This window comes from Furipterus horrens, unplaced genomic scaffold, assembly GCF_987537825.1.
Source record: "Furipterus horrens unplaced genomic scaffold, mFurHor1.1.pri manual_scaffold_12, whole genome shotgun sequence".
Lineage (NCBI taxonomy): Eukaryota > Metazoa > Chordata > Mammalia > Chiroptera > Furipteridae > Furipterus > Furipterus horrens.
The window spans coordinates 94,917,030-94,930,109 of NW_028327182.1; the positions used below are offsets into that span (position 1 = coordinate 94,917,030).

At 37.1% G+C, this 13,080-nt stretch overlaps 1 pseudogene; it reads left to right on the plus strand.

The window, feature by feature from the left end:
* The first annotated feature begins 7,892 nt into the window (after nucleotides 1-7,892).
* Nucleotides 7,893-8,102, plus strand: LOC149996611 (H/ACA ribonucleoprotein complex subunit 3 pseudogene; annotated as a pseudogene).
* Nucleotides 8,103-13,080: the final 4,978 nt, after the last annotated feature.

A 13,080-nucleotide genomic window follows, 5' to 3' on the forward strand; every position in this document is an offset into this window, starting at 1 on the left:
TAAAATGTAGAACAACCATCACTCAGAACCATCAGAAATCAAGTTTAATGGAAGTCTGACAATTAAAGAATTAAAGAAACCACATCCATCAATATTGACAGAAGGGGTGCAGACCTGAAATGAGTTGGTCCCACATCCATGTGTGGTGGATAAAAATTCAGGAGGGATATCTCAGTAGTGAGGAGTCCCAGGCCCACAGCAGGTCCCCCAGCCCAGGCTCCCAGTGCTAGGAAGATGAGTCCCCACAACTTCTGGCTGCAAAAAACAGTGGGGATTGAGTCAAAGGAAGAAACTGCTGGAGCCCCAAGCAGTTCATTTTAATGAACCCACACACAGACTCAATCACTCAGATTCACTCCCTCTGAGCTCTAGCACCGGGGTAGCAGCTTGAAAGGCACCAGTGGTACACAGGGAGGAAGTGAAGTGTCTGGCATCAAGGCGAGCAGAGGCCATTGTCCCTTTTCTAAACCCTCCACTTTCAGAGCTGCAAGCTGGTGCCATCTCTGAGACTCCATCAACCTGGCTAACTTGATTTGACCCACCTTGGAGATCCCTACAGACTCTGCCCCACCCAACTTATGTGCCCACGCAAGATGCTTTTTCCATATGAATGGTTGGTCTTGACTCATATACCACAACTTCCTAAATCCTCTCAAACAAGCAACAGCTGGCCTCAGTGAGCACCAGGTCCAGCAGGAGCAGCAGCCAGCCTAGATTCACAGCTTCACTTTGCCTGGGAATATCCAAGCCCAGCAAAAGTAGCAGCCATCACAGATTTCTTTATTGCTCAGGCAGGGTGGCCCTGGAAAAACAAAGGTGGGTGCTGACTTTGGCCAGTGCCACCCAGGAAACCCCAGGGCCAGTGCACCCAGTAGACAGGCACAGACTACATCAGAGCACCACCACCCTGCCCCTGCACAGCTGATCCTCCATGGAGGGCACAGGTTGGTGATAAGTGGTCACAGCCAATCCTTGCAGCTCACTGGCTTGGGTAAATCCTTCCTATTGATCTTCCAAGAGCAATCAAAGCTAAACTACAAGAGGAGAGAGTACTCAGCCCACACATAGGGTGCACCTTGAGTACTTAGCTTGGGTGATAGGGGTGCTGTGCCACTAGATCCTACAGGACACCTACTACATTAGGCCACACTACAAAGACACAGAGTCAAAGCTGCTCTAACCAATACATAGAAACAACCACAGGGAGGCTGCCAAAATGGGGAGACAAAGAAACATGGTCCAAATGAAAGAACAGATTAAAACTCCAAAAAAAGAGCTAAATGAAATAGAAATAAGCAATCTATCAGATGCAGAGTTCAAAACACTGGTTATAAGGATGCTCAAGGAACTTAGTGAGGACCTCAACAGCATAAAAAAGATCTAGTCTGAAATGAAGGACATACTAATTGAATTAAAGAACAATTTACAGGGAAATAGAAATAGAGTGTATGAAGCTGGGAATCAAATCAATGATTTGGAACATAAGGAAGCAAAAAGCAACCAATCAAAAAGAAAAGAAAAAAGAACCCCCCCCCCCAAAAAAAAAAGGATAGTGTAAGCAGCCTGTGGGACAACTTCAGGAGGGCCAACATTCACATTGTACGGATGCCAGTGAGAGAAGAGAAAGAGCAAAAAGTTGGAAATCTATTTGAAAAAATAACGAAAGAAAACTTCCCTAATTTGGTGAAGGAAATAGACCTGCAAGTCCAGGAAGGACAGAGTCCCAAACAAGATGGATGCAAAGAGGCCCACTCCAAGACACACAATAGTTAAAATGCCAAAGGTTAAAGATAAAGAAAGAAAATAAAAGCAGCAAGATGAAATAATTTACTTACCTGCAGGGAAGTTCCCATAAGACTGTCAGCTGATTTATCAAAAGAAATTTTGCAGGCTAGAAGGGATTGGCAAGAGGTTTTCAAAGTCATGAAAAATAAGGACCTACAGCCAAGGTTGCTCTACCCAGAAAATATATCCTTTAAAATTGAAGGGCAGATGAAGAGCTTACCAGACAAGAACAACTAAAGGAGTTCATCATCACCAAACCATTACTATATGAAATGTTAAGGGACTTTATTGAGGAAAAGGAAGATCAAAACTATATACAATAAAAGAGCAAAAAAATACAAACCTATTAACAATTGACTCTAAAAAGCAACCTAAGCAAACATGAGGAACAGAGCCAGAATCATGGATAAGGAGAGAAGAGCATTTTGATGGTTGCCAGATGGGAGGGAGATGTGGAGGAATGGGTGGAAAGGTGAGGGGATTAAGAAGCACAAATAGGCAGTTACAGAATAGCCGTGGGGATGTAAAGTGCAGTGTAGGGAATGGAGCAGCCACAGAACTTACGCACTTGACCCATGGACATGAACAATGGAAGGGGGACTGCCTGAGGGAGTGGGGGGGTGCTGGGTGGAGAGGGGCAAAAGGGGAAAATCAGGACAACTGTAATAGCATAATCAATAAAATATTTTAAAAAGCAATATACAAAGGGACTTTTCAATAACTAATTAATACTTAGAAGTGACTAATTACTGTATTTGCAAAGGTTTTGTCCATGTCAAAATTATGCTAAACTATGTGCAACTGATTATAAAAACATTTCAGGAAATGAGAGGAAGAAGGTATTCATCTTGTCTCGTGAAATCTGAAAACATTTCAAATAATTGAAGAAATGTAAATAGTTAATGAATAATTTTAATAATAGAAAAACTTTTAATAGACTAAAATCTCCTCATTATTTTTCCAGTGTTTTGATTTTTGAAATTACCTTTACTTTTGGTTATTAGAGGTTTAGGACATTCTAAACATTTGATAGACATATGCCTCACTTCAGTAATATTTTTTCCTAAAAGATTATACACACACACACACACACACACACACAGAGCTGTCGCTCATTACAAAAATGTTAATAGCTGTTATATCATCCATGATGAAATATCTTTTACACATTATTCATTGGCAAACATTCTAAACTCCTTCCTTTGTTAAGTAATCAAACTGACTTTCATGGATGACTGGGAATATTTGAAGTGATATATTCTATATTTGAAAATTAATTTTTTATGTTGATAATATAAGCTTAGTGTGCCAGACTACTTTAATTATAAAGACTTTTCAACAATGAGACTATTCAATGTGAGCCCATGATTTTCCTCTGTCTCATCTATAATCGTGAGCAAAGTTTAGGAAAGATTTTGAATAGAAAAGAGAACGTCGAGACCAATGAATATACATTTTGTAATGTTTAAGATAGTATTAACACACTAAAAAATGAATTCAGAATTTTGTGGATGTCTCCCAAAGCATAATTTGTTTTATGGATGACTTTGTATTTAGTGATATTATTCTAATTAAACAAAAAACGTATGAAAGATCTTACCAAAACATACTTAACAATAGTTATCTTTGTGTTTTGATATTGTGGCTTGAAAGAAATCAAAAACAAAGTTTGGGAACAAAAGAGACACTTAAAAGTTACCATGAGCAAAAGTGCTGAGATTTTTATTATTCTGATAACAATGGAGAAGTTTCACAGGTTTTGTGTTGCTCAAACAAGTTACATATTTCAGTTTGTTGGCTAAGAAGAAAAAGACATTGCAAATACATTGGCTTTTCCAGAGTTAAGTAAAATTAGCTTGATTCTGCCATCAGTCATGATATAGCTTCAAGTTTCAGAAAGATTGCAGCTTCTGTTTCTCAGGCGCGCATTAAACCCCTAAGGGGCTGGAGAGAGAAGCATGATGGATTTCCCCTGCCCCGCACCCACACCTGTGCAGGTGATATCTGAACCTAAGCAACCTCTCCGTCATTATATTGGCATTGACCAGCACTATCTGGGTAGAGCTATTGATCGGCCAGCAAACTGACTTGGAATTCTGTTCCAGCTGACAAATACAATGGTTTGGGGAGCCTCTGAATACCAATGAACTCGTCTCTGTGTCGAGCCCTGCTTTTTAAGTGAGGGCCATGCTATTTCTTTTTTGTAAAGCATAGTCAGAAGAGATTCAAAGGAAAGAATTTGTGTTTGTTCAAGGGAAGTGATCTCTGTGATAAAGTACAATGATGTGTGTGACATGATACGTCATAGAGAAGGAGAAAAGAGGGTCACAGGTGAGTTCTCAGAGAAGCGAACTGGGAGGGAACACTGGGGTGGGGCTCAGAAAGCAGGTGAGAAGAGATTTTAGTTTGGTTAATGGCTATCCGCTCATTAGCACATTTTTACAAAGGTTGCCATCTCTGTGATAGCAGTATGTCTCTTCGTCCCTTACTAGCTTTGCAAGTTTTGGCACACCCAAGTTCTATTACTTTGGCAAATATTTCTCCTTCTGAATCACTTTAAGATGGTGGGATTATATTATAGATTTTCTATCATGACCAATACAGCTAAAATTTAAATTATTTCAAACAACTCCTAGTCTATAATAGGTCTTCTTTATTATTACAATTATATTTGCAATTCTAATTGTATTATTTATTTTTATGGTTATATTATTATTAACTATAATTACTGTTATAATTAATGCTACTTATTATTAACTCATTGCATTTACCTCTATCTTATCTTCTGTCCTTTATATATGTATATATGTACACTTACACAGGTATACTTATATATGCATGTACAATGTTCATAGAAATTATTCATATTTTCAATAACAATATGGAGATTTAGGTACCTCCCCCAAATGTATAAAGTGACCTGAAAAAGACTATTATAACTATTATGACTGCATTCCAAACTTGTCTCAAGATAACCACCTCGTTCCCATTTGTATTTTTCACTTCTATTTTTTTTAGATTTTTAATTTGTATCTTAAAATAACATTGCTTAACTTACACAAAAATGCATGCCCCTTGTTTAGTGTGAAGCTGTCTCTAGGGAACAGCTGGCTGCTCAGGGACTCTATCTCCCAACTCCCGTGCGTGGAGGGAGGGTGATGTGGCAACTTCTTGCTTCAATGGAATGTGAGTGGAAGAGATATGTGTCATTTCTGGACCAAGGACAGTAAGAAAATGGTGTGTCATTGCATGCCCTCTTTCCTATCGACCAGATGGCTGAAAACAAGTGTGACTGTAGGTAATGACCATGTCACAAACTGGAAGCGGTTGCTCTTCAAAGAAAGCTACCCACCCAAGCTACCCGGCATGTGCTTCTGACAGCTACATAAAAAAAATTAATTAATTATGAAAGTTTGAGCTGCAGGTCCTGGGAAGAGCTCAAAGCTAACCCATGTAGGTCTACATATACTTTAAGCAAAACATCTGTTTTAAAAATGGCGCCTGTTTTTTCACTTTACAAAAACACTTGCTATATGTGTCATTCTTCTGCTTGTTTTCATTTTTCGAATTTACATTTTTCTCATATCTCACATTTTTGTGCATCTATAGCTCTTTCCCTTTTTGTTGCCATGTGATATTCTGTTCTGTACAATGTTATGTTAAATTTTTTAATACTCTCTTGATTCAGTTGGGAGAAGTTGTCATCTTTGTGATAGTGAATGGTATGTGTCTTTTTATATTGTTCAATAAAGTTTATAATTTTGTTCCTAAAGGCTTCTAATATCATTTGCTGCATTTATTTTTAGGTACTTCCTATTTTTTATTTCTGTTGGACAAAAAAGATTGATGTTGACATGTTCAAAACATGTTTTGAAAAAGTTAGCATATAAAGAAATGATTGTTGACATGTATTGATTTTTTGTTAATCAACCACACTAAACTCTCTTATTAACCCAGTTAATTTTAAATTCTTTACATGTGACATATACACAAGATTTTTATTTGCAAGTAACTTAGTAATTATCATTTTGTTTCACCCTATTAATTGTTTTTAGTTCCTTCCTAGAAGCTCATGAAAACAAAATCCCAGAAGTAAACTTTAATTTGAATTATACTTTTATTTCAATCAATGAACTGAAAGTGTGTTTTGTATTTCAAATGAATGCTATTTCTCTAGATACGTGTTTGTTGCAGGATCATTTTCTGTGTGATAGGAATCATTTTAAATTCATGGATCTTCCTGGTTTCTTTGAATTTTTTATTGTATGGTATTGATCTATACAATGCTAACACATTTGCCTTAACTTCTATTTTATTTGATATTAATAATTATGTATCTACATTAATTAAATATGTACCTAGCATAGCATTGTTTATAATTTATTTTAAAATTTTGATGCTATGTTTCAAGTACATCTCTTAAACTCAGCATAATTATTTGTTTTTAATGTCTTATTTGCACTTCCTAGCCTTTCTTTTTTTTCAGTGTGTCTAATTTGGGGGTTCGTTATTGTTTTTCAATCCATTTTCACCCTACTTTGTTAGTAATCTTCCCTGTTAATTGTTATTGGCTACGAGTAGCGGGGAAATGTCTTTGATCCTCAGAGAATGTCTCCATTCTCTTTGTTCTGCCCTTGTTCTGTTCTTGCTACTGGAAGACGGTGTCGCTGATTACAACATTCAAGGTTGAAATGTGTTTTCTTTCAGTACGTTAAAGACATAACAATTTCCCTTCCTTTTCTTGCCCTTGAAAATGCAGCTCTTAGATTAATTGAAGTTTCTTTGTAGTCGATCTCCTTCCACCTCCAACAGCTTTTCAGACTTCTGTCCATCTGCGGCTTACAGCAACTGCATTATGCTTGCCTTGGGGATTAATTCCTTTATTTCTCTTCTTCTCTCCTATTTTTATCATCAACTTGATGAAATGGTGTTCCTGGATCTATTCATTCTATATGTCTATGTATTTATCTATCTATCATCAATCTATCTACTATCTAAATTTATAAACTACCTAAGCAAATTAATTTTAACTACGTGATGCAGAAGTATTGTCTACCAAAGAAGTAGCACCTTAGCTGATCACTGGGTCACAGAGAGTATCAAGCACACATATCATGTACTATAACAGTAAATATTTAAGGATATTTATGGATATTGAAGAGTTAAATATTGTTTACTGAAGCAAGGCTGATTTTTCAGAGTGAACTCAAATAGGTTTAAAAACAATTCTGATCTTTAATATATACTTAAACATATTATCTATGATGCAACACACATAGACAAATATAGAAAATGTAAGCCTTTGTTTTCTACAGAGATTTAGAGAGCTATAAAGCATACTGGTCAGATTTTAAAAAAGCCAGACAAACTCAAATTCATAAACAGTTACGAATCTACAGAATCCTGCTATCACAAGAAAACCAAATCATCCAATATCTGGGCAAACAGAGGCACTGTCTGGAGAGCTGGGAGGTGAGCACTTGCCTTGCCGAGCGGATGCAGTCAGACCCAGGTAAGAAGGGTGGGGCGGGGCTCGCTGAGGAGTTACGGAGGCTGGGTGCTGGGAGTCAAAGGTGAAGAGCAGGCAGTCCTGGGACCTGGGAACGAGGATGAGGGCTTTGTCACCCCTTGAAGACTCTTTCTCCACAAGTCCCACCTGGCATGCACAGAGAAGCCCAGAATGGGTATTGGTAACACATGCTTGTGACCTTGGGCATGATAGGCACAGTCACAGTGGAAATGTCACTACTTAATCAACTCCTCATCTCCCTGTAATAGTTTCCCCAACGGCCCTAGCAAAACACATTCATAGGCTTGGGGCTTAAACAACATATGTTTATTTTCTCATTGTTCTGAAGGGTAGAAGTCCAAGGTCAAAGTGCCAGGAAGATGGGTTTCATTCTGAGGCTTCTCTCCTGGACTTGTCGACAGTTACCTTCTCTCTTCTTTCACATGGCCTTTCCTGGGAGCATGCAGAGAGTGATCTCTCGTCTCTTCCTTTTCTTATAAAGACACCAGTCGGGTAGGATTAGGGCCCCACCCTTAAGACGTTTTAACCTCTGAATCTGAGCTGCAGAGGAAATTGGAACACCAGCTCCGGTGTGATCATGGTTCTCCATGATGAACAGGGAGACTGGGCCTATGCCCTGGGGAAGTTTGACCCTACAGGACAACTGCGGGACTCTATAAGACCCTCTGGGACCCCATCAGCCCATCCTGCTCCGTTCTTCCCAGAGGACAAATACTCTTGACACAGAGTCACCATCGAGAAACATGTCAAGGTGCTGATGACCCAAGAACCACACCCTGTACTCTGAGGGTCCCTAAATTTCATATCTTTGCTGCCGCCTGTTACCCCTCGGAGAGTTTCTGAAACAAAGTTCTTCCGTCTGGGGGCCCTGAAGCCTTGTTACCTCCCTCAGTTTTTGGAATCTGGCGTCGTCTTTATCTTCAATATGCTTCTGTGACACGATTATGATAGCAGCCCTCTTAAAGGGGGCAAGGTCGAATCTTTTGCTCATATTTTGAGTCACTGTAAGGTTATTAATAAAATGATTTGGAAGAGAAAGAAAGGGAAAAAATGAGCAGTCCTGTAGGATTAGGGCCCCATCCTTAAAACTTATTTTAAACTCTCAAGTCCTGAACTCTTAAGTGCAGTTACAATGGGGGTTAGGGACTCACGCTCACACTTCCAAATGAAAAACTGACCGCACAAATACAGTCATTAAAATGGCGTGGTGCTGGCATAAAGAGAAACATTTAGATTCATGGTATGTAAATGAGCTTTAATGATAAATCCATACATGTATGAAATACTATTTTCAACAAGGATGTCAACAAACAGTGCTAGGAAAACTGGGTGTTGAAGGGGAGCAGAGTAAGCCACCCCCAAATATGCCCCTTTCAGACATGTATCATATTAGACTCCTTCATTTTAAGAAACAGCAGACAGGAGAGAAGCTCTGTAAAAGGACATTGACATTTGTAAGGGTAACCTCCATTAGTAAGACTGCTTTCCCCATTGTACCAGGACTGCATTCCCTTAAAGAAGGTCTGAACTTAATTCTGTATAACAAATTTACCCCTATTTTCTGTGCGTTTCCTGGTAACCTCCCATAACTAACTCACTGCTCCCGAGAGCTTTTGCCTTTAGCTCCAGGTGGTATTTAAGGTGAGGGCTTCTGCCATTTTGGAGCATTGGTTTTCCTCAGTCTCTCCAATGTATATAGAAGGTGTACATATTATGAAACCTTACTTTGTTTTACTACTGCTAATTTTTCATGGGTGATTATTGGTCCAGCCAGAAGAACCTTGAAGGGTAGATACAAATGTTTCCTTTTAAACACTATCCACCTGCCAAAGAGTGAATTTTGATATTACCATATATAAAAATGTGAGAGCTAAAAGTATGAAGTGTTTAGAAAGAAACAAAAGTGTAAATTTTTGTGATCTTGGGTTAAATATTGGTTTATTAAATCAGACACCAAAAAAAGCACAAGCAATTAGACAAAACTGATAATTAGATTTCATAAGAAAGTAGAAACTCGTGTATCAAAGGACACTGTCTACCAAGTGAATGGCAACCGCAGATGGGAGAAAATATTTGCAAATCATATATGATAAAGTAGTAGGATCCATAATACAGGAAGGATTTGTATAGCCAAACAATAAAAAGACAAACAGACCAATAAAAATGGGCAAAATTTTGAACATATGCTTCTTTAAAATGCATACAAATGGCCAAGAAGTACATAAAAGATGCTCAATATATTAATTCGTTAAGGAAATGCAAACCAAACCACAATGAAATACTGCCTCACACTCACTAGGTGGGCTGTAATTTAAAAAAATAATACTAAAATAAGTGTTAGAGGATATGAAAATATTAGAAACTATGTACATTGCTGGTGGAAATATAAAGTTAAATTAGTGAAGCTTCTTTACAAAGCAGTTTGTCATCTCTCAAGGTATCATGACCCCATCTTTGAACTCATAATTATAAACCCAAGAGAAATAAAAACACATATTTATACCAAAACTTGTGCACAAATGAATCTAACAGCATTACTCATAATAGCTAAATGTGGAAATTACCCAACTGTTCACCAACTGATGAATGGCAAGCAAAGCTGATATGTTCATACCACGGAACATCGTTCAGCCAAAGAAGTGAAGTCGTGATAATCTGATATAAAATGGGGAATGTTTAAAACATTAGCCTTGGGGAAAAAAGCAGAAGGAAAAGACCATCTGTTGTATGATTCCATTGATATGAAGTGTCCAGAAGAAGGAAAACCTGAGGTAGAAAGTAAATTATTAGTTGCCAGCCACTGAAGGAGCAATTGGGATTAACGGTTAATAGGTGGAAGTTTCTTTTAATGTCTAATAGTCTAGAATTAGTGATGGTGATATTGCAATATTGGGAATGTACTAAAAACACTGAAATGTACATTTTAAAATGATTAAAATATTAAATTTTGTAATAAATGAACTTTATCTCAATAAAAACTTAATAAGCGGTACAGTAGACTTGCCTCTGGTTCTATAACAGTAAATGATCTGTCCTTCCACACATATTGATTCACATTCTGTTCTTTCTACTGATAATTTATTTCCTTAAATTTTGTTTAGTTAATGAATTACTAATAATATTTAAGATTCATTTTACAAAACATAATTTTTGAGATAGTTATCATTGCTTATTTTCTCCTAGGCTCTGCTCAACCTCATGCAAATTTCTTTAATAAAATTTCCCACATTCCCTGTAAGATTTTTTATGCCTGCCTCTCAACTATTTAAGGACAAATAAAGCATTAATCAATCCTTATTTCTTCAGTAGTTTTGTAGTCCATGGAATATTGTTATATAGCAATTAATCAATAAATGCTAGTACTTTTACTCATAGAAATTGTTTTTTATAGTTTATTTTGGAAATTACTAAATGGTATTGCCCAAAATTGTATTTATATGTATAAACTTTAATGTTAGTACTTATACTTTATATTCAGACATTTATTTTATTTCAACCCCCTCCTTTATGTCTACTAGGATAGCTGCATTGCTTTTCCCTTTTTATATCTACAAAAGACAAGGTTTGTGATTGATAATGTTAGGTTAAGGAAGGCACAGTTTGATGTCAACTGTGAATACAAATCATTCTTTTTAAATCTAGCCCTCCTCAAAATTCAAGGTTCACAAAATGAAAAAAGAAAAATATAAGAAAAGCAAGTGCAAACGCAGGAGCCATGGAATCTTTCTCTTCATCAAACAAGAAGAATTGGTTGGCAGAGAGAAAGGATGGAAATAGCAAAGGGCATAGTGCCCAGCAAATACATTAATAAAAGAGTTTATTGGGGAACATGTTCAAAGTGCTTGTTGAAGTGGCCCATGTATTTTCACTGTAGAATGAGTTTAAAATACATTGATTTTTTTTTCTAAAATGTTCTTAATGAGTCATTGATTCAGATAGTTTCAGAGTAGACTTGTTTATATATTCAGACAGTATAGGTGTAAGGATAGATTCAAAGGCACTATTTTTCATTACTGATTTTACCAAATAAATAATTTTCATTAAATAAAAGTTTATTTTCTAACATTTAATATTGCCAGAGTTGTTGTTTTTATTTTTCTATTTTATTACCATAATTCCTAAGAAAATAACTTGCAGAATGTTATTTCAAAAATATAAAGATAAAAGCCATTTTTAAATCGGAAAGTCTCTTCTTAAATAGTCATCCTTTCAACTATGTATTACTTATTTCTTACTTCCAAGAATCACATTTTGTCTTCATGTATGCTTCATATTATTATACAGAAAATGCTTAGTTAATAAATTCAGCTCTCAAGTGTGTTACAGTTTAACTTTACAGTTGTGTTACAGAACTTCACATACGAGTTGGTTGTATGGAATCCGGAATACATTATTACAGCTGATTTTTAAAAGTTGTTTAGAACTGTAATTAGAGCCTTTGATTAGTTTCTCCAAAGTTTACTGAATCTATGCTGCATGATATTAGATTCTTAAAGTGTTTGTTTTTTTACATTACTGCTATCAAAATAAAAGATATACATGTAGTGAAATTAAATACAAATTTAAACTATTTATGTTGGTATATGACTGGGAAAAAGGACTCAATAGGATAAGATTATTGATGGAGGAATGGAGACACCTCCGGGAAATCCTGCAGTCTATAGTAAGGATCAAAGCAGAGGCACTGGGGATGACATCGGTCCTCATGCCTCATGTCACATAACCATTTTCGCCAAGGCACATTTTGTTTTGTTTCGTTTATTATTACATCCCCATGCAAATTGATAAGCTATAAAAATAGACATTTCTTTTATATCAGGGCAAATTTTAGACACGAGGCAGAAGAAGAATAGATTACACATTATAAACATGTATTTTAGATAAATGAAGTTTTTGATTAAAAAATCTGGGATTTACTTTCTTCTTTGTGTTATAAGAAGCCATCATATGCTTATCCCTCTCTATCCCCTGTGCCTCTTAGTCAATTTTTAAATTCCTAATTACACACAGGATTATTTGTTGTTGTCAGTGATCTGAGTCTGACGACTTGGTGAGTTTATCAACATCCTTTGTTCCAGCAACACAGAAAGGGCACAGATAAGTAAAGACAGGCAGCCCACATAAGCTTGGGCCAGGCCCATAGCCAGCTTGAAGACTCCATCGCCATAAGTAAGACCCCAGGAAACACTGAATTACTGACCACACTGCTGTCATCACAGTCTGTGTCTCTGTTGCTGCCAATTTGGGCACGCAAGTCTGCTGCTGTTACCACTACCACTGTTGCCACTGAGACTCCATGGCCTCGCCTCTGTAGCTAGATGCCTACCTCTTGCCTCTCCACATCCCCGGTTTTTCACCCAAAAACTGTATTGGATGGATTGTGTTGGTGAGACATCAAGTCTCTTGCCTGCACCCTAGCTGCAAGGGAAGCAGGAAACATGAGTAGCTGTCATGGACTGTCCCTGGCAGATAGCAACATGAAAAATTCTCCCAAACAAAAGAATTTATAAAGTGGAAAGCCATTAAAAAGAACTACAAATGTTAGTTCAAATGTAATCTTCCATTGGTGGTGTGAGCTAAACTGTACCTCACAACCATATGTCTGAGCTCTAACTCCTTACCTGTGTATCTAAACTTACTCAGAAATAGGGTCTTTGCAGGTATAGTCAAGGACCTCAGGATGAGGTCTTCCGTCATTAAGTTGAGTCTTACATCCCATCGTGGGTGTATTTACAAGAGAAAGAAGAGGGAGACTTGACAGACAC